This window comes from Eschrichtius robustus, chromosome 4 (genome assembly GCF_028021215.1).
Source record: "Eschrichtius robustus isolate mEscRob2 chromosome 4, mEscRob2.pri, whole genome shotgun sequence".
Lineage (NCBI taxonomy): Eukaryota > Metazoa > Chordata > Mammalia > Artiodactyla > Eschrichtiidae > Eschrichtius > Eschrichtius robustus.
This window is the reverse complement of record NC_090827.1, coordinates 141,709,808-141,729,193: the sequence shown is the minus strand read 5'-3', so window position 1 is coordinate 141,729,193 and position 19,386 is coordinate 141,709,808.

Sequence of the window (19,386 nt, the reverse complement as noted above, 5' to 3'; positions counted from 1 at the left end):
AACGTGCATTTAACAACTATTAAATCATTTTTATTGAAGTGTATCTGCAAATTATACACCATGAAAAATGATAGCAATATGCTCAAAACAGTCTAAGTCTAGTGTATGGAATTATATGTTAATTTTAAACAGTACCCAAGTTATTTTGTATAATCACAAAAAACAGGAGTTTAGAAACATCTGCATAAATTTTATTTATTCTTTTTAGTGTTTACATCAATGTATGATTTAATCTCATTCTAGTACAGTTAATTCTTACACCTAATAATTCCTTTATAAGAGTCCCATTTTGATTCAAATGCAAATAAACCCTGAATATTGCATATATAGTACAGATATCATAAACATTATATAGTATATGCACATATAGGGAAATTTGAGGGGACACATAATATAATCAGATTTTACATATGCTCTTATTGATAAAGAATATCAAAGATGACTAATTTTAACATATTTGAAATCTTGTCTAACTTATAAATGAATTAAGTCCTCAAAAATACAATATCATATATGTATAGGCTACAATTTAAAATATGTTATATAAATCTTAAGTGAATAAAGAAAAATATGTAATTTTATCAGCATTAATGATTAAATATTATTTAATAAAGACTCAAATGAAGCAATTATGATTTTATTTATTTATTTGTATTGACATATAGTTGATTTACAATATTATACTAGCTTCAGGTGAACAACATAGTGATTCAATATTTTTATAGATTATATTTCATTTAAAGTTATTTTAAAGTAATGGCTATATTTCCCTATGCTGTACGATATATCCTTGTAGCTTATCTATTTTATACATAATTGTTTGAACCTTTCAATCCCCTACCCCTACCTTGTTCCTTCCTCCCCTTCACTCTCCAGCCTGGTAACCATTAGTTTCTTCTCTATACCTGTGATTCTGCTTCTGTTTTCTTATATTTATTTATTTGTTTTATTTTTTATATTCCACATATAAGTGATAACATACACTATTAGTCTTTCTCTGACTTAGTTCACTAGGCATAATACCCTCTAGGTCCAACCATGTTGCTGCAAACAGCAGAATTTCATTATTTTATAGCTGAGTAATATTCCATTGTGTATGTGTGTGTGTGTGTGTTTGTGTGTGCGTGTATCACATCTTCTTTAATTAATTCATCTGTTGATGGACACAGTTCGTTTCCACATTTTGGCTATTGTAAATAATGCTGCTATGAACATTGGGGTGCATGCATCTTTTTGAATTAGTGTTTTTGTTTTCTTCAGATATATACCCAGGAATGGAATTGTTGGATCACAGTGTAGTTAGTTCTATTTTTTCCTTTTTTGAGGAAATTCCGTACTGTTTTCCATAGCGGGTTCATCAATTTACATTCTCACTGACACTACACTAGGGTTCCCTTTGCTTCACATCTTCACCAACATTTGTTAATTGTGGTCTTTTTGTTGATAGCCATTCTGACAAGAATGAGATGATATCTCATTATGGTTTTGATATGCATTTTTCTGATGATTAGCAATGTTGAGCATCTTTTCATGTGTCTGTTGGCTCTCTGTATGTCTTCTCTGGATAAATATCTATTCAGGTCTTCTGCCCATTTTTTAATCCGGTTTTTTGTAAAAAAAATTGACTTGTGTGAGCTGTTTATACATTTTGCATACTAACCCCTTGTAGTTTATATCATTTAAAATATTTTCTCCCATTCAGTAGGTTGTCTTTTCATTTTGTCCATGCTTTCTTGTGCTGTGCAAAAACTTTTAAGGTTCATTAGGTCTCATATGTTTATTTTTGCTTTTGTTTCCTTTGCCTTAAGAGACAGATCTAAAAAAATTGCTAGAATTTATGTCAAAGAGTGTTCTGTTTATGTTTTCCTCCAGGAGCTTCATGGGTTTTGGTCTTACACTTAGGTCTTTACTCCACTTTGAGTTTATTTTTGTATATAGTGTGAGAAAATGTTATAATTTCGTTCTTTTACATGAAGGTGTCCAATTTTCCCAGTATCACTTTTTAAAGGAACTGTCTTTTCTCCATTGTTTTGTTTTTTTGTTTTTTTTTTTTTTTTGCTTTTTATCCCTGGTCTTTAGTGATTTTTGTTATTCAAAGAAAAAAGAAATGTTACATAGCATTGTTCATGACCTTTTCACAGGTTATATTGGCTTAGAGGAGTCTTGTTCCATTATATATTTTTGCCTCCATACTTAAGATTTTAATAACAAAAATATATTTTTACTCTCACCACTTTCTTTCCAATTATCTGAAGTGTTAATAATACATCAACATTGTAAAGTATTTGGTGGTACTAAATTATAAAATATATCCACAATCACTTTGCTTCCATTAAATGTTCGAAATAGAGTAAACAAAAATGCATGTTCCATAGTATTAACGTGACTTCCAATATAAAACTAGACAGTGTAAATACTTCCTAACTCTTTCTATAGGATCAGCATTACTATAATGTGAAGACCAGACAAAAATATTATAGGAAAGACAACTAGAGACCAATATCTCTCAAGAATATACATTCACAAAGTTCTCAATAAAATATTAACAAATCATATCCAGCAATGTATAAAAAATTTTAAACTGCAAGACTGATTCAACATTAAAAATAAATAAATGTAATCCATCACATCAACAAACTAAAGAAGGATAATATCAATGCAATAATATCAATAGATCCTGAAATAGCACTTGAAAAAATTCAATACCCATTCACGATAAAAACTGTCAATCAACTAGGAATAGAGGGAAATTTCCTCAATTTGATAAAGAAAAATACCTATAGCTAACATCATACTTAATGGGGAAAAATGAAAAGCTTTCTTACTAAGATCAGGAACAAGGCAAGGATGATCCATCTCACCACTCCTTTTCAATTCTGTCCTGGAAAGCTTAACTAATGTATAAAACAAGAAAAATAATTAAAAATTTACTGAGTGGAAAGGAAGAAATAAAACTGTATTTGTTCACAGATTACACAATCATCTATGTAGAAAATCCAAAAGAATCAACAAAAAACTCTGGGAACTTATAAGTGACCATAGCAAGTTTGCAAAATGCACCATTAATATTCAAGAGTCAATCGTTTCCCTATCTACCAGCAACGAACAAGTAGAATTTCACATACAAAAACACAATGTCATTAATCTTAGCACCTCACAAAATTAAATACTTAGTTATAAATCTAACAAAATATGTACAAGATCTATATGGGTGAAATTACAAAACTCTAATGAAAGAAATCAAAGAAGAACTAAATAAATGGAGATATATTCCAGTTCTTGGATAGAAGCAATCAATATTATCAAGATATCAGTTCTTCCCAAGTTCATCTATAGATTCAGTGCAATCCTAATCAAAACCCCAGCGGCTTATTTAATCTATATTGACAAACTGATTCTAAAGTTTATATGGAGAGACAAAAGACTCAGAATAGTAACACAATATTGAATGAAAACAAAGTTGGAACACTGACAGTACCTGACTTCAAGACATAATGTAAAGCTAAAGTAATCAAGAGAGTGTGGTATTAGAAAAAAAAAACAAAAAAAAAACAGATCAATGGAATAGAACATACAGCACAAAAATATGCCCACATGAATATGGTCAGCTGATCTTGACCAAGGAGCAAAGACACTAAAATGAATGAAAGATAGTCTTCCCAACAAACAGTGTTAAAATGCATGGACAACCACATGCAAAAATAATGAATCTAGACACAAACTTTACACCCTTCACGTTTGAAATTAATTTAAAATGCTTCTGAGACCTCAATGAAAAATCCAAAAATATAAGACTTTTAGAAGATAACATAGGAGAAAATTTAGATGACTTTGGATTTGGTGATGGCTTTTTAGATTTGAAACTAAAGGTATGACTCAGGAAAGGAAGAATTAATAAGCTGAACTTCATTAAAATAAAAAATTTTGCTTTGTGAAAGATGTTGTCAAGAGAATGAAAAGCCATAAACCAGGAGAAAATATTTTCAAAAAACATATCTAATAATGGACTGTTATCCAAAATATACAAGGAATTCTAAAATTCAACAATAGGAAAACAAACAAACCAATTAAAAAATAGGCTAGAAGCCATAGCAGACACCTCACCAAAAAGACATACTGATGGCAAATAAACATATAGAAAGATGCTCCACATCATATATCATCAGGGAAATGCAAATAAAAACAACATATATTTTGTCAATTAATTTATGAAAAAGGAGCCAAAAATATGCAATTGTGAAAGGACAGTCTCTTCAATAAATGGTGTGGGGAAAATTCAACAGCCACATACAAAAGAAAGAAACATGACCACTATCTTACACTGTACATAAAAATTACTCAAAATAGAGACTTGAACATAACCCCTGAAACCATGAAACTCCTAGAAGAAAACATAGGTGGTAAGTTCCTTGACATAGGTCTTGGTTATAATTTTTTAAATTTGACTTCAAAAGAGAAAGCAACAAAAGCAAAAGTAAGTGAAACTACATCAAATTTAAAAGCTTCTGCACAGCAAAGGCAAACGTCAACAAAATGAAAAGGCAACTTACTGAATGGGAGAAAATATTTGTATATCATATAAATGATAAGGTACTAATATCCAAAATATATAAAGAACTCATACAACTCAATAGCAAAAATACCCCCAAAACTGTGATTTAAAAAACATCTGTATAGACATTTTTCCAAAGAAGACATACATATGGTCAAAAGGTATGAGAAAGATATTCAACATCTTTAATAATCAGGGAAATGCTGATCAAAACCATAGTGACATATCACCTCACACCTGTTAGAATGGCTATTATCAAAAAAGAAAAGAAAACACTTGTGGACTGTTGGTGGGAATGTAAATTGGTGCAGCCACTATGGAAAACAGTAGAGTTTCCTTAAAAAAATAAAAATAAAACTACCATATGGTCCAGCAATTCTACTTCTAGGTATTATATGGAAATATGGAAAAACCTGTGTCCATCTCTGGATGAATGGATAAGGAAATTGTAATATATATAAAATGGAATATTACTCAGCCATATAAAAGAATGAAATCTTGCTATTTTTGACAGCGCGGATGGATTTCAAGGGCTAAGTTCATAACTTTAACTTGTTAATTATGCTAAGTTAAATAAGTCAGGCAGAGAATCTTTCTTATACGTGAGATCTTAAGAAAATCAAAAAACAAACTCATAGCTACAGAGAAGAGATTGGTGGTTGCCAGAGGTGGGGATGAGGGGTAGAAGAGTTGGATGAAGGGGGTCAAAAACAAAAAAGAAAACCCAATACAATTTACACATCACTCCAATATAATGAGAGGTCTTTTTAGTGATGAAAATGTTCTGTGTCATGACTATATCAATGTGAATATCCTGGTTGTAACATTGAACTATATTTGCAATAGTTTACCATTGGGGTAAACTTAGTAAAAGTTTCAATAGGATCTCTCTGTATTATTTCTTTCAACTGCATGTAATTCTATAATTATCTCAGACAAAAATTCAAGTAAAAAAGACACTAAAAAGAAAACATGTAAGTGTTCCACAGACTATGACAAACTATTTACAGGATGCCTATCTGAAAAAAGACTCATAAAAGCAAACAAGAAAACATTAGACATTTAATACCTGGTTCATTCTTTTGTTTTTAAATTTTTATTGGAGTCTAGTTAATTTACAGTGTTGTGTTAGTTTCTGCTGTAGAGCAAAGTGAATCACTTATATATATACATACATATATCCACTCTTTTTTCTTTAAGATTCTTTTCCCATATCGGCCATTACAGAGTATTGAGTAGAATTCCCTGTGCTACACAGCAGGTTCTTACTAGTTATCTATTTTATATATAGTAGTATGTATATGTCAGTCCCAACCTCCCAATTTATCCCTCCCCCCACCCCCGATTCATATTTCAAGTGGTAAACTCATCCATAATCGTCATCACCAATCGTAAAATTAGTACATGAATTCACACTGGACATGGAAAAGAAGACTATAACAAAAATGTTGAATCTTTGAGTAAATATCACAGGTAATTTTAAAAAAATATATTCCTTAATATTATCTTTAAAATAGGAATCAGTCAGCTTCTACCATTCCATCAGCCCATACTTGAGCTTTCAACACATGTCCACATGAATCCAACCGATTACATTTTTTGAGGGAGGAAGTTGTTAACACGTTAACAATTAACCGAATTGAAAAAGGGTATTAGGAGAATGAACAGTTATTTTATTAAATGACTGTAAAATATATATTGTTTTGCAGAACCCAGTAAATACCATGCAAAATAAAGAGAAGACAAGAAAGTGGCAGAGTAGAAAACAAAACCTGTTATTTAAATAAAAAGTTATGAATGAACAGAAAATATATTTTTCCCTTTGCAAAATCAATCACCATTGACAAATTAATCTACTAATTTCTTTAACATTATAATTACTATCTACTATTTTATTATTTAAATGCTTTCTTTCATTCTAAGCTTACTTTTATCCTTAGCAAAATAATACTATAATTTGCAATGTACTCAATCAAAATGAATATTATTAAAATGATTAATGTTCCATGATCATTTCAGAATATAAAGACAAAATTAGAGATGAAATATTTTGTGTGCGTTAGTCAATCATCTTTGTATCTCTTCTTTTTTAGTATTATTTATTACCATGATGTAAAGGCCCTATATTAATTTTGCTTATAACATTCTAAAATAAATGTTTGGTGCAAGATCTTCCATTCTGTCCCCACCTCTGAGGGGGTGAGTCTAGATATCAGGTGGGGGGCAGGACTAAAGCCAGGGTGCTCCCTAGTTGGACCTTGCCCATTAACGGGAGTTTGTCTGTCCCTTTCTCTTCTTCCAAAGGTTGGTGCAAGCATTGGAGATGGGGTTAGGGGTGGGAGATTGCACTGAAAAGACTCAGGATCTGTATTCTGCAACAGAATAAATCATTACTTGTTCTCCTAAAGCTGCAGAATAAACAGTGAAGACAGAGATGTTTCACCTTCCTCTTACTAGCTTTTTGAGACCTTTTCAGGGACACAGGAAATTTGAAGGCCTGACCAGAGAGACAAAGGGGTAAAAGGAGGCAGAAAGGGGCTCCCCTCTTGCACATATGTGGTACCCCTATGTTGGTAAATAGACCCAAATTTTCTTTGACTCGATTTTCCAATTTTCCTGTATCTCTACTAAGGTTAATTTGGGATTTTGTTCTTCCCAGCAGCTTCTTAATATGCTTATCCAAAGATGGCAACCCCAGCAGCTGCCCTTCAATGACTTGTTCATAGTCCTATTATTAGACCTACCATCCTGATTCCAATCACTTGCTTATCTCAGAGTAGGCTTTCAGGGCAAGGACAGCATCTCATTTGAGTCCCCAGGGACTAGACCTGGATGAAAATTGCTGTAAGAACTCAACAAGTATCCATCGGTTAAATTGACAAATAAATGAATTTCTCTTGGCATTCAAGAATAAAGTAGTATAGATCAAGGACTTCTATAGAGAAGATCATTGCTCCAAAGGAAAACAGAGCGTATAAAAATCTAATTGAATTGAGCATTTCATGCAGGCTAGAACCATTAAAAAGTTTTAAACACTGCTGTGAACTCTTTCTTAGTGTAGTATCATATCTAAAAGCTACACCGTGTTGTAGTTTTCAACATAACCTTAAGCAGGTTAGTTTAATTAAATCATAAAATGTTTCAACATTTCAAATTTGATTATGACAAAAACGTATCTACAATAAGAACTTTCAGATCATCACCCCAGAGAGAACACACACTTCTTGCAGAAAGCCACTCTCATCTTTTTAAAAGAGTATTTTTCCAAAATTAAATAGAACCAAATATTGAGACATAGCTTTCAATACGGTTGATTGAGCTTCCATAAATTTTATTTGTATGGTACCCAGAGCTGTTCACGTAACTTACTGAAAACAACAGTAAGAAGTTAATATGTGTTTGCAGGTGGTGAGCTTGCTGCAGGGTGTGTCCCATCCATACTCTACACCTTCTGAGGATGCAGGAAATCTCAGTGGTGAAGATGAATTTGTCTTTTGGCTCAGTATTTAGTTATAGAAAGGAGAAGAGAAAGGGGGAAAGAAGGAGTCTTATTTTGACAATAAGAAAAAACAAAGATTTATCATTCGTCAGAAAAATGAGTGCTATAGGAGAAGGCCAGTGACCCACATTCTGTTAGACTGAAACAAACAAGACTCTCTTTACAATAGAACACATTAAATCCAGCTAAAAGATGATGCTTTAAAAATCAAACTAACATTATTATATAAACAACCATATTGAACATAGTTTTTTTCTCCTAAGGACAAATAGTTTTAAATATGATTTTTAAAAAGTAAAAATTTAATAATGAAATTATATACAGAGACAAGTTTTATATATTTGTTAGACATTTTGAACTTCACTTAAAATTGTACACATGCTCATATATTATAGTTTATTTGTTCTGGCTCTGAATTCTCTGTAACACATATCTTGCAACTGCCTTTTGGTATATTTTGATCTGATTATATTTTTTTCAGAGAAAACATCCATTAGGTAAGCACTACCCTATGTTTAGAAATGAAACCAAGCAGGACCCTGCAGGGCCTCCCCAGGGAAAGACCCCACCCCTACCCAGGAGAAGCACCAGAACGGTGGTCATAGACCCAGCAGGTCCTCCCTCTTTCCCACAGTCTTTGTGAAAAAGCACAAACTACTGGGCCAGAGGGGAAAAGCAAAGAATCATTAACTGCTTTAAGTTAAAAAAAAATTCCCCAGTGATGATTTGTATTGCCCACTGTACTGTCAGAGGCCTGGACTAGATTGGCCAATGATAAAGCCTAGTATAGCATTTTATAACCTCTAATAAGTTAATTAACTTCACTTTGGTAGAGCATTCTTGTCTCTTGTGGAAGTGACAAAGTAACAAACCCTTTAAATCCCACTGAATTGCAAATGAACATTGCTGCCAAGTTGCCACTTGTGGAATATTAATAACTAGTACTTCCTTAACCTAACTATGCACTGGAATTGCAACGAAGATTAAAAAAGAAATGCAGATTCTCAAACATCCCCACAGGGCTAGTGGATCACAATCTTGAGTTCTAGCTGCCCCTGTCTCTCAACTGCAGCCAGAGTTGATAATGAATGTCTTAAACAGCTAAGGCTGTCAGTGTGTACTGAAAAACAATCTTAGAACAAAGGTGATAGTTGGTAAAAAGTTTCTTGCTACTAAGAGAAGTAAGAGATTAAATAACAGCAAAAATAAGATGTGTAATCTATATATCGGAAAATAGTTTTGATTAATGAGATATGAGACGGCTTGGCACCTGTGTGAAAAATGAGCCTGGTTAAACTCAAAGCAGGTTAAGAAAGAGGAATGAGTCAGAGAAATTGGCATAAATATATGGTCCACCTACCGAGAGATCAGAATCCCAACTGCAGCTTTGAGTAAGTCAGACTTGAGAGTTTGGAAGTGTAAATTCAACAGGCTCTTGTGTAAAGCGTGTTATTTTGGTATTCACACTTGGATCCAAAATATGGAGGACAAGCCTATATATTTCTGAATCTGCTTTTAGTTTAGCCAGGCTCATTTTTATAACACACTGCATTGAAAAGTCAGCCCACACCTTCCTATTCCACAACCCGAAATACCCAACTTCTCGCTACCCTTAGGACAGTCTTCTAAGATGTTTAAGTTTTGTTTTCTGAAACTAAAGAGAGGAAGGCAAGTGTTTGGAATATAGAAAAGATCAATAAATAAAAGCTTTTTAAAATTGTTGTTATTGTCATTATTGTTGTTATTGCAAATCTCCAATATTAGATTTAATATTTAAAATATGTAAGAAGACTAATTTCTTGCTGGTATTAACACAAAAGCCAACCCTTCTCATACTGGATTAATTAAAACTATTTTCTGGTATATAGATTACATGTCTTATTTTTACTTAATTTAATGTGCTCTTCTTTTCCTCCTGAAAGCCCTAATCAGCTGTAGTGGTCCCTCTTAACTATCTAAATAGACTATCATAAGTTTCCTTTTCAAATATAAAACAAAAATGATATTATAAATATAATTATAAATATATAAATCTTGTCTTATCTATTTTCCTTTAATACTGTGGGTTTTTATTTATTTAACTTAAATTTTGGATTTTTCAAACTCTTGGATCAAATGTCCCTCATTCAATTAAAAAGGCATTCCCAATATTATCTTCCTTTGCTTTATATTCCTTTAAAAACTTTTTTTTCTGAAAGACAATGCAGTTTTGAAGTTATATACTAAGTTCTTATGCCTAGCATCAAGACTTTTTATTATATTCATATTATTTCTTTTGAGGTGAAACTAGTGTTCTTCTAATCCTTATTACCACCTTTACATGATTCCATCAATTAGTGTTTTACTTACCCTGTTTCTGTTAATATATGCGCTTTCCACTTTGATGAGAACAAACTTACTTATAATTACAAATCTAACTGAAATTCAATGAAATACAAAGGTCAGTTTTGAAAGTATATACAGTGAAGAAAAGATAATGAATTATTCATCTTTGTGTCTGTAATGCTTAGCTTAGATCATATAAAAGAGCTCAGTGTTTACTGTGTAGAAATAGAACAGTACATAAGAGATGCAAGACACAGACATCATTACTAAAAATAATTAAAAATAAACCACATGCACAAACAAAAAAACTCTTATTCTTTCAGTACAAAGGATCAGTGAGGTTCTGTCACTTTTTCACACCATAAAATCAGAGAAAGGCAGATGACTTTGTATCATTTCACATCACCAAGTATCAGGGTATTTAGTTGTAAACAGAGGAGTGGAAGGCATATCTTCCCTTCATCAAGAGATATTGATTTTTGTGATATTGAAGGAGATAAAATACACAATATATAGCTTTCTTATATTTAAATTGCTCTATACGTATGTATCTGTAATTAATATTACTCTGAAAAAATGAGAAGCACTGCTATGTTAATTGATCTGGTAAAATATCGGAATAAATCTGACCCCAATCCTCCATACCATTTATCTAACAGGAAGTTAATCTGCTATTTGGGGAGCTCCTTGGATTTTCCCACCCCACTGGTTAGTATAAAGGTCTTCATAGCACAGTTAGAGGAAGCCCCTTTGATCTTCCACCCATAGTGGTTACTGCAGTTCTATTGCTTCTATGTTAAGAATTATCATGGAAGAGCCAGGCACCCTTTTGAAAAGAGTAGTGTTAAGGTATGGAGTCCAAACTTCCAGAGCGTACCACAAAATCATTCCTTACCTCTCCTGAATGATTGAAGGAAGGCTAGTACACAAAACAGAACGAACAGTCTCCTTCCTCATGTAAGGGGAACTTTCCCTTCTTTCCCTTTCTAACATATCTGCATTGAAAACTCAGCCCCTACCTTCCTATCCCACACCCCCAAATACCCCCCTTTTCACTACCCTTCAGACAACCTTCTAAGATGTTTAAGTTTTCTGAAACAAAAGACTGGAAGGTAAGTGTTTGGAATATAGAAAAGACTCAATAAATTAAAGCTTTTAAATGTTGTTATTGTTATAATTATTATTGTTATACCAAATCTCTAATATTAGTTCTAGTTTTTAAATTATGTAAGGAGACTAATTTTTCACCAGTATTAAGGTGGTGGTGGGTTTGGTTTTCATGTGACTTTACCTTTTATTTAGAAATAGTTATCTTTCTATTTTTTTTGTAACTCTATGAGCAAACCACTTAACCAATTCTAAAAAGGTGAAAAAAGGTATAAGCAAAATTAGCTTCACTTAGAAAAGTGTAAGTAAAACAACTTAGAAAAAGTTGTCAGTAAATTTTAGTTCCCTTCTGCTTAGTCTCAGTTTCTATACACTTAAATCCTTGCTTACTTAGTACAATTATTGTAAAAAATCAGTGAAAGAAAATGTTCTGTGCTGTTTATAAAATGTAAAATATGATTTAATATATATTCATAAATAGCTTTTGACTTCTTAGAAAGTTGTTCAAGTTTATGTTCACCATACCGCATGACTGAACATCTAAAATGATCATGTTTGTGTGATGAACCAAGTGAATGCTTGCAGCCTATGAAGAGAAGATCAGAGTACTGGAACGCTGTAATTCAAATCTGTTAGCTCTGTTGATCTTGTTTTTAAAAAGTTTTAAAACTATGCTACTGTGAAAGCAAAACTAGTAGCTGCCTAGTTTGTAGTCCTAAAAGCAATATCACTTATATTTCATTTTTTGATTCAATTGCTCATTAGAGGAATTGATGTTTATGACATGACTTTTTAGTGTTTATAATCTCTGAGTCTTTCTGCCTGTTGTTACGGGCAACAGCGGGAAACTAATGATGACTAAGACAAGGTTAGCTAAAGACGGGGATTAAAAATTTAGAGATTAAATAATTTTTAAAAACAGCTTATAAATGGATATGGATATGCCTCTGTACACATGTGTACACACACACATACATATTCCCAAACAAAACAGCCCATATATTTAATTACATCTTCATTGATAAGTATGTTTCAAAGGTATTCATTTCTGCCTCACATAATTTTATCAATCCCATTTCATATAGTCATGTTATCCATCTTTTTAAAAATAATTTTTACTTGCTTATCACTTGGGAATTTTAAAGCAGATTTAAATACTTTATTATACATACATTTGAAGTAAGTGCAGCCTGTTTCAAACACTTATTTAATGTTTCATGGGATGGGAATTTAGCAAAAATATCCATTTAAAATTACTTCTTCAAGCGCAGAGTAACAGTGTTCAGATGTATCCAAGCATCCACAGAGCTCACCACATGCACGGTGATGTGATCATTTAGAAGCTCGGCCGGGCAGTGTGTGTGAGGCATAAGAGCTGCTCAGCGGGCCCAGTCTTACGCAGAATCGGCACAGTCAGATCCATCAGTAAGCTCTTGTGTCTAACTCTCTGTTACAGCAGCCCTTCTGGTACCCCACATTTAAAGAGAATATCCAATAAAGTCCATATGCATATTTAAATATTTAGGATGCTATTTTGATGTTTAAAATTCCTGTTATAGGGCTTCCCTGGTGGCGCAGTGGTTGAGAATCTGCCTGCCGGTGCAGGGGACACGGGTTCGAGCCCTGGTCTGGGAGGATCCCACATGCCGCGGAGCCCGTGAGCCACAATTGCTGAGCCTGCGCGTCTGGAGCCTGTGCTCTGCAACAAGAGAGGCCGCGATAGTGAGAGGCCCGTGCACCGTGATGAGGGGTGGCCCCCGCTTGCCGCAACTAGAGAAAGCCCTCGCACAGAAACGAAGACCCAACACAGCCATGAATATATAAATAAATAATAAATAATAATTTTTAAAAAATTCCTGTTATAATAATATTACAAATACTCAGAGTTTATAAAAGTCAGAATAGTGCTCTAAAAGCAAATACTGTTTTATCTTTTGAAGCAATAGAATTGTGAAACTTTTGATGATATATGACTGGGGTAATATGGTATGTAGTACCTAGGGCCAGTGTGGTTGATTTTAAGATGCCATCGTGTTGGTACATTTATACTTAAAAAGAGAAGGTTGTTTCTATGCAAGGTAAGTAGTATGCATATAATAATGGCAATATAATACATCAAAAAGAACAGAAAAATACAAGACAAATATAGCTTTGTAACAGTGGTATATATACATCTAAAATTTATTCTTTAATGTAAGTAAAATATATTTTTATGAAATTCCACATTTCAGGGATATAACATATTGTCTCTAAGCATTTAAGTCATTTGGCTAAAATTAAGGATAGAATAAGTAGCTATCAGTAAAATTCAAAGGGAGACATGTGAGTCAGCAAACTCAGAATGCTATATTACAAAATAATTATACAATGCAATGCTGTTAATGTATTTTCCATATTTTGGATTAAATTTCCCTATATTCTAACATAGGATTTCATCAACAATGTCATCTTTTACAGGACCTAGATCACACCAAACAGTGTATATTTTTTATTCCTGTGAAAAACTCTAGCTACCAAGAAGTTGATCACATAGATTCCACAAAATATTCAGGTTGTTTTAATTTTCCAACACCAGTTAGTTAATGTTAAAAATCTTTTATATTTGTTAGCTTTCTCAGTGTATTAATAGACTGATCAATAGGCTAAATAAGTTCTAATAATATAAGAAGCAGATGTATAGAAATCTGTTAACATGAATTTTTGATCATATTCTGAGAAAATAGGAACTCCCACTGGAAATGGAAATCCAAATTGTTCACATTTTTAGGGAAAATACATATAGCTTCTACCCAACAATTTCACTGCTAAACACTAAGCCACCAGTATATTTGAAAAAGTACATCAATAAATATGTAAGAGAATATTTATTGTTTATACTATGTGTATTGAGGTAGGGGTGTGGGTTAAAACTAACAAATGTTAATTAATAGAGGACTGATTATTAAATTTTGTTACATTCATACAACAAACTACTCTGGAAACGTTAAAAATAATGAGGTTGTACAAATTTAGTGCAGGCATGGGAACTATATTATAAAAATAATATCAGTAGCTAAAAATATTTTTCTGGAAGGATAAGCAAGAAAATGCTTTCAATAATATATTTGGGCAGAAGTATTCAATATTAGTGAGGTTAAAAAGCTATGGGGTGACATTCATTTTTATTTCATACCTTAATGGATTGGTTGATTACTCTTACCTTTTGCATGTATTAAATCTATGCTTATTTTTAATATTCAGAGTGGTTATCAGGAATAATAGGTCATTTTAATATTAATTTGTATTATTATTTATTTTTAAAATGAATAAGTACTATTAAACATTTAAAAATCAGATGCCAGCCAGAGCACAATTTTATTTTATTAAAAAAAATCACTGTAAAACTAGTTTGCTTCTTATGGAATCTCTTATTCAGCTCTAGAAGTTTGAAAACTTGAATCTCCTATTTCTTCATCTATTGATATTCAAAAAGTTTACAGAAACGATTCACTTGTTTAATATTTTAGTACTATCTTCTAGGGAAAAATGATTATGAATATTGAAAAAGTCACTATCATGTAGAAATATAATGATTTTACAGATTAGAACAATAAAAATAACCATTTTCACCCAAAGTGTTGATTATCATTTCAATTCATGAATTTCACCATCAGCACCTCCTTATATAATTCTGAATTCAGACATTTGCTTTACTAATTAAGTACTTTTTAACATTTAAGAAAAGAAATTGAGGCCACTTTTGCAACTGGTGACACATATTAACATAATTTTGTGGAACTGAACTTTTTGTACAATTGTATTTTTACTACTTTCAGTAATTTCTAAAGTTATCTGTAGCAGCCTATTAAAGTTTTCCTGTTCCAATTTTGGATCAGTAACAACTAATAGAGATTATTTCTTGGTTTCGATATATATATTCTCATTAAATAAAGAAGTATTAAACTATTTACATACTTCATTAAATAAAACTGAATTAGCTATAGATACTTATGCAAACTTCTAACAGTTGCTCCAAAAGCAAACAAGAGGGAGGCATGTCCTCGTATCATGACACTTGTTTCTCTACAAATTTAGGAGAAATGGAAATATCTTATTTTCTACTCTGAATTCCTTTCAGTGCAGAAGAGGGAGAATGCAAGGTCTCTGCAATGCCCACCCAATCTACAGTGCTTGGGCCCATGTTTGGGAGATGCGAGAGGGGAACACAAATATTCGTGTTGATGGGAGGGATTTACATAGGAAACAATCCCGGCTCTGCTGGATGTCAGCTCTGCTGTCCTGATGGATGTTTAGATACCCCTCCCCCACACCAATCCTCTTCCCTGTCAGGGGTCTGAGGCATCCCTGGGCAGGGCTAGCATTTGAGCCTCTTTCTTAGCTTGAAATTATTATCTTGGGCTCAGGACCTTAGGATGGAGCAATAAATGTCTGGGGCAAACACAGCCCTTCCTTTAGGGATCTCCTTTTGGAATCTAAGGAGAGGAACAGTGTAACTGAGGGTGGGGTCTGACACTCCTATCTATAACACTACAAGAAGTGGGAGCAAAGAGGTGTGTCAAATCTCCAAGAGGGCACCTGGGTTCCTGTTACTGGAGGAGTGGGAAGGGCGTTGACTTCTCCAAAAGGCACCTGCACACAGGCTCTACCCTTCCTCCCTTGTCTGAATCTGCCCTATCAATGAGCGTGGATGGACCGTTCACATTGGAGAAGTGAGGCATAGACTACCTTTGTAGAGAAGAGAGAGGTGGCTAGAGTTTCTGCCACTTCCCCAGTTCTCTTGAGATCCTCCTGAGTCCAGGAGAAACAGCAACTCCTCGATCACTGAAGAGTTTTGGAGAGGAGGAGAGACAGTACAACTCACCTTTGATTGCCCTGGAGCTTCCTAGGAAGTGGTCTCAAGAAGAAATAGAGATAATCATTTTTTAAAATGTTAAATGATAAGCACCTACTAATATTACTGAAGCAGGTTTGTTTGTCCAACGTGCAGCAAGCCAAACGCTGAGATGCCGAGGTTTGTAACAGAGAAAGGGTTTATTCAGGATGCAGCCAAGAGAAGAGATGGGAGAACAAGTCTCAAATCCACCTCCCCAAAGACTAGGGGCTTGGGATATTTATGGGTGCATATAGGGTGGTCAGAGGTGCAGGGGAAGGTGATTGAAGGCAGGCAAAAGGCCAGGGGATCGTTTCTCTTCTCAGGCTTATCTGAGTTACATGCTTCCTCATGGGACTCAGGTTCAGAAAATGGCAGTGTTAGCATGATCCGAGGGTGGAGTTTTTGGCTTGCTGATGTCAAAATGTCATCCATCCATCCATCCATCCATCCATCCGGCATTCAGGCAGGCCCAGTCGACTGTTTGGTAGTCTTGGCCAGTTTCAGCTGGGCAAGAACTAGCTCCAAGTTCCTGAAAACAACTTAGGCAACCATTACTACAGCAACCCATACCTCAGAAGTGTTATATTTATAGGGAGGCGATTGAAGGAATCTTGTGATACATTGTCTAAGCTACATGAAGCTTGGATGGTATGCAGTTTGCAAAAACAATTAAATCAAGCTTGACCTTGGTCAGTGAAGGTAGGTTACAAAAATATATGCACCCCAGTGTTCATAGCAGCATTATTTACAATAACCAAGATATGGAAGCAACCTAAATGTCCATCAACAGATGAATGTTATGTGGTACATATAAGTAAAGTGGAATACTACTCAGCTATAAAAAGAATAAAATTTTGCCATTTGCAGCAACATGGATGGACTTGAAAGGTCTTACGCTTAATAAAATAAGTCAGAGGAGAAAGACAAATACTGTATGATATCACTTATATGTGGAATCTAAAAAATACAACAAACTAGTGAACATAACAAAAAAGAAGAAGACTTACAGATATAGAGAACAACTAGTGGTTACTAGAGGGGAGAGGTAAGGGGGGAAGAAGCCATATACAGGTAGGGGATTAAGAGGTACAAACTATTATTGTACAACACAAGGAATATAGCCAATATTTTATAATAAATATAAATGGAGTATAACCTTCGAAAATTGTGAATCACTATGTTGTACATCTGTAACTTGTATAATATTGTACATCAACTATACTTCAATAAATAAAATCAATTATAAACTTTAAAAGTGCAGACAATTAAAAAATATGTAGACCATATGTTTCATCTATTCATAGGAAACTTTTCTAAGGAAAAAAGGGGGATGAAAGAATATATGTGTGAGATACTATTTATCATAATAATCTAATAAAAAAATTGGAAAATTTATGTATGGCTAATTTAAATTAAAAATAAAGTATGTATTTAATAAATATATTATGATAAATTACAGATGGGGATTATATTCAAACAATAAATCCTTTAGAGATGAGTATATATGTATATGGTGACAATATTCTATTCTAACCTTTATTTGTTTTCAATTAATATATTTTGGGTGTCCTATAGGGAATAAATGATCAGTTCATGATCCATACCTTTTTTTAATGCTCTGCTGTTCAATTTCATTCTACTCTCCTGTAGATAAGCAGGTTTTTTTCTTTAATACTTTAGTATTTAGAGCAGTTTTAGGTTCACAGCAAAATTGAGGAAGGTACAGAAGTTTCCCATATGCCCACGTACCCACACATGTACAGCCTCTTTGTTATGAATATTCTCCATCAGAGTGGTACATGTAAATTTGGGAAAGTACCAAGGAGTGCAGTTACTGGACTGTAGGTAAGAGTGTTTAGTTTTATAAGCAACGACCAAACTGTCTTCTAAAGTAGCCATGCCCTTTTGCATTCCCACCAGCAATGGTTGTTCCACATCCTCGCCAGCCTTCGGTGTTGTCAGTATTCCGGATTTTGGTCATTTTCATAGGATTATGGTGGTATCTCGTTGTTTTCATTTGCATTTCCCTGATGACAGATGATGTAGAACATCTTTTCATATGCTTGTTGCTATCTGTATATCTTTTTCGGTGAGGTGTCTCTTAAAGTCTTTGGCCCACTTTTAAATGCGGTTGGCTGATTTCTTATGGTTGAGATTTCTTTTTATGTTTTGGATAGCAGTCCTTTATCACATATGTCTTTTGCAAATCTTTTCTTGTAGTTTGTGGCTGGTTTCATATTAACGTATAAGCAATTACTAGCCCATATTGAAAACAAGGTAGAATTTGTCATGTCTAGTACATTAAAAGCAGCAAACACAACATGCTGGTTATAATATTCTCTAAGATAACTAAAAATTATTTATATTTAATTATGAATAACGGCTAAACTTTCATTTGATTGGTGAAAGATATTCTTTAGGTGGATGGGATTTGAAATATGGTAGACATAAATATTCAGATTTACAGGATACACACACACACACACACTTACGTCTCTCATTTGGATCATCTTCTTAGAGCTAATGGAATTACATGATTTTATAACATTCTGGTTTATATTCTAAATATATTTATAAACTAATATATAAGATGAAATGAATGCTTATAAGGAAAGATCAAATCTTATGGAAAAATGCATTAAATTTATGAACTAATTTTGTTTCATCTTTGGAACTTTGGTTAGCATATTGAAGGAAATACTAGTATCAGTCATCGATCTTGTGTCATAGTGGTTAAAAAATTTATTAACTTGAAATGTTATTCTTGTTTAAGATAATTTTTTAATGCTCTCATGAAGAACAGGATGTCATTTCTCTTGTGATATTTTGGTGACAGCAGTATTCTATAGGCATAAACTAAATTTTTGATAAAAGATGTTCAGGAGTTTAAGAACCAATTATTTTCATTTCTGATTTTAGTGAGTGGTTTTGGACTCAGAGCGCAAAATGATAGATCATGCATCTTAATAACCTTTCTTTGGAAATTATTTAGATACACAAAACCCCTAAGCAATCCTCCTATGCATTTTG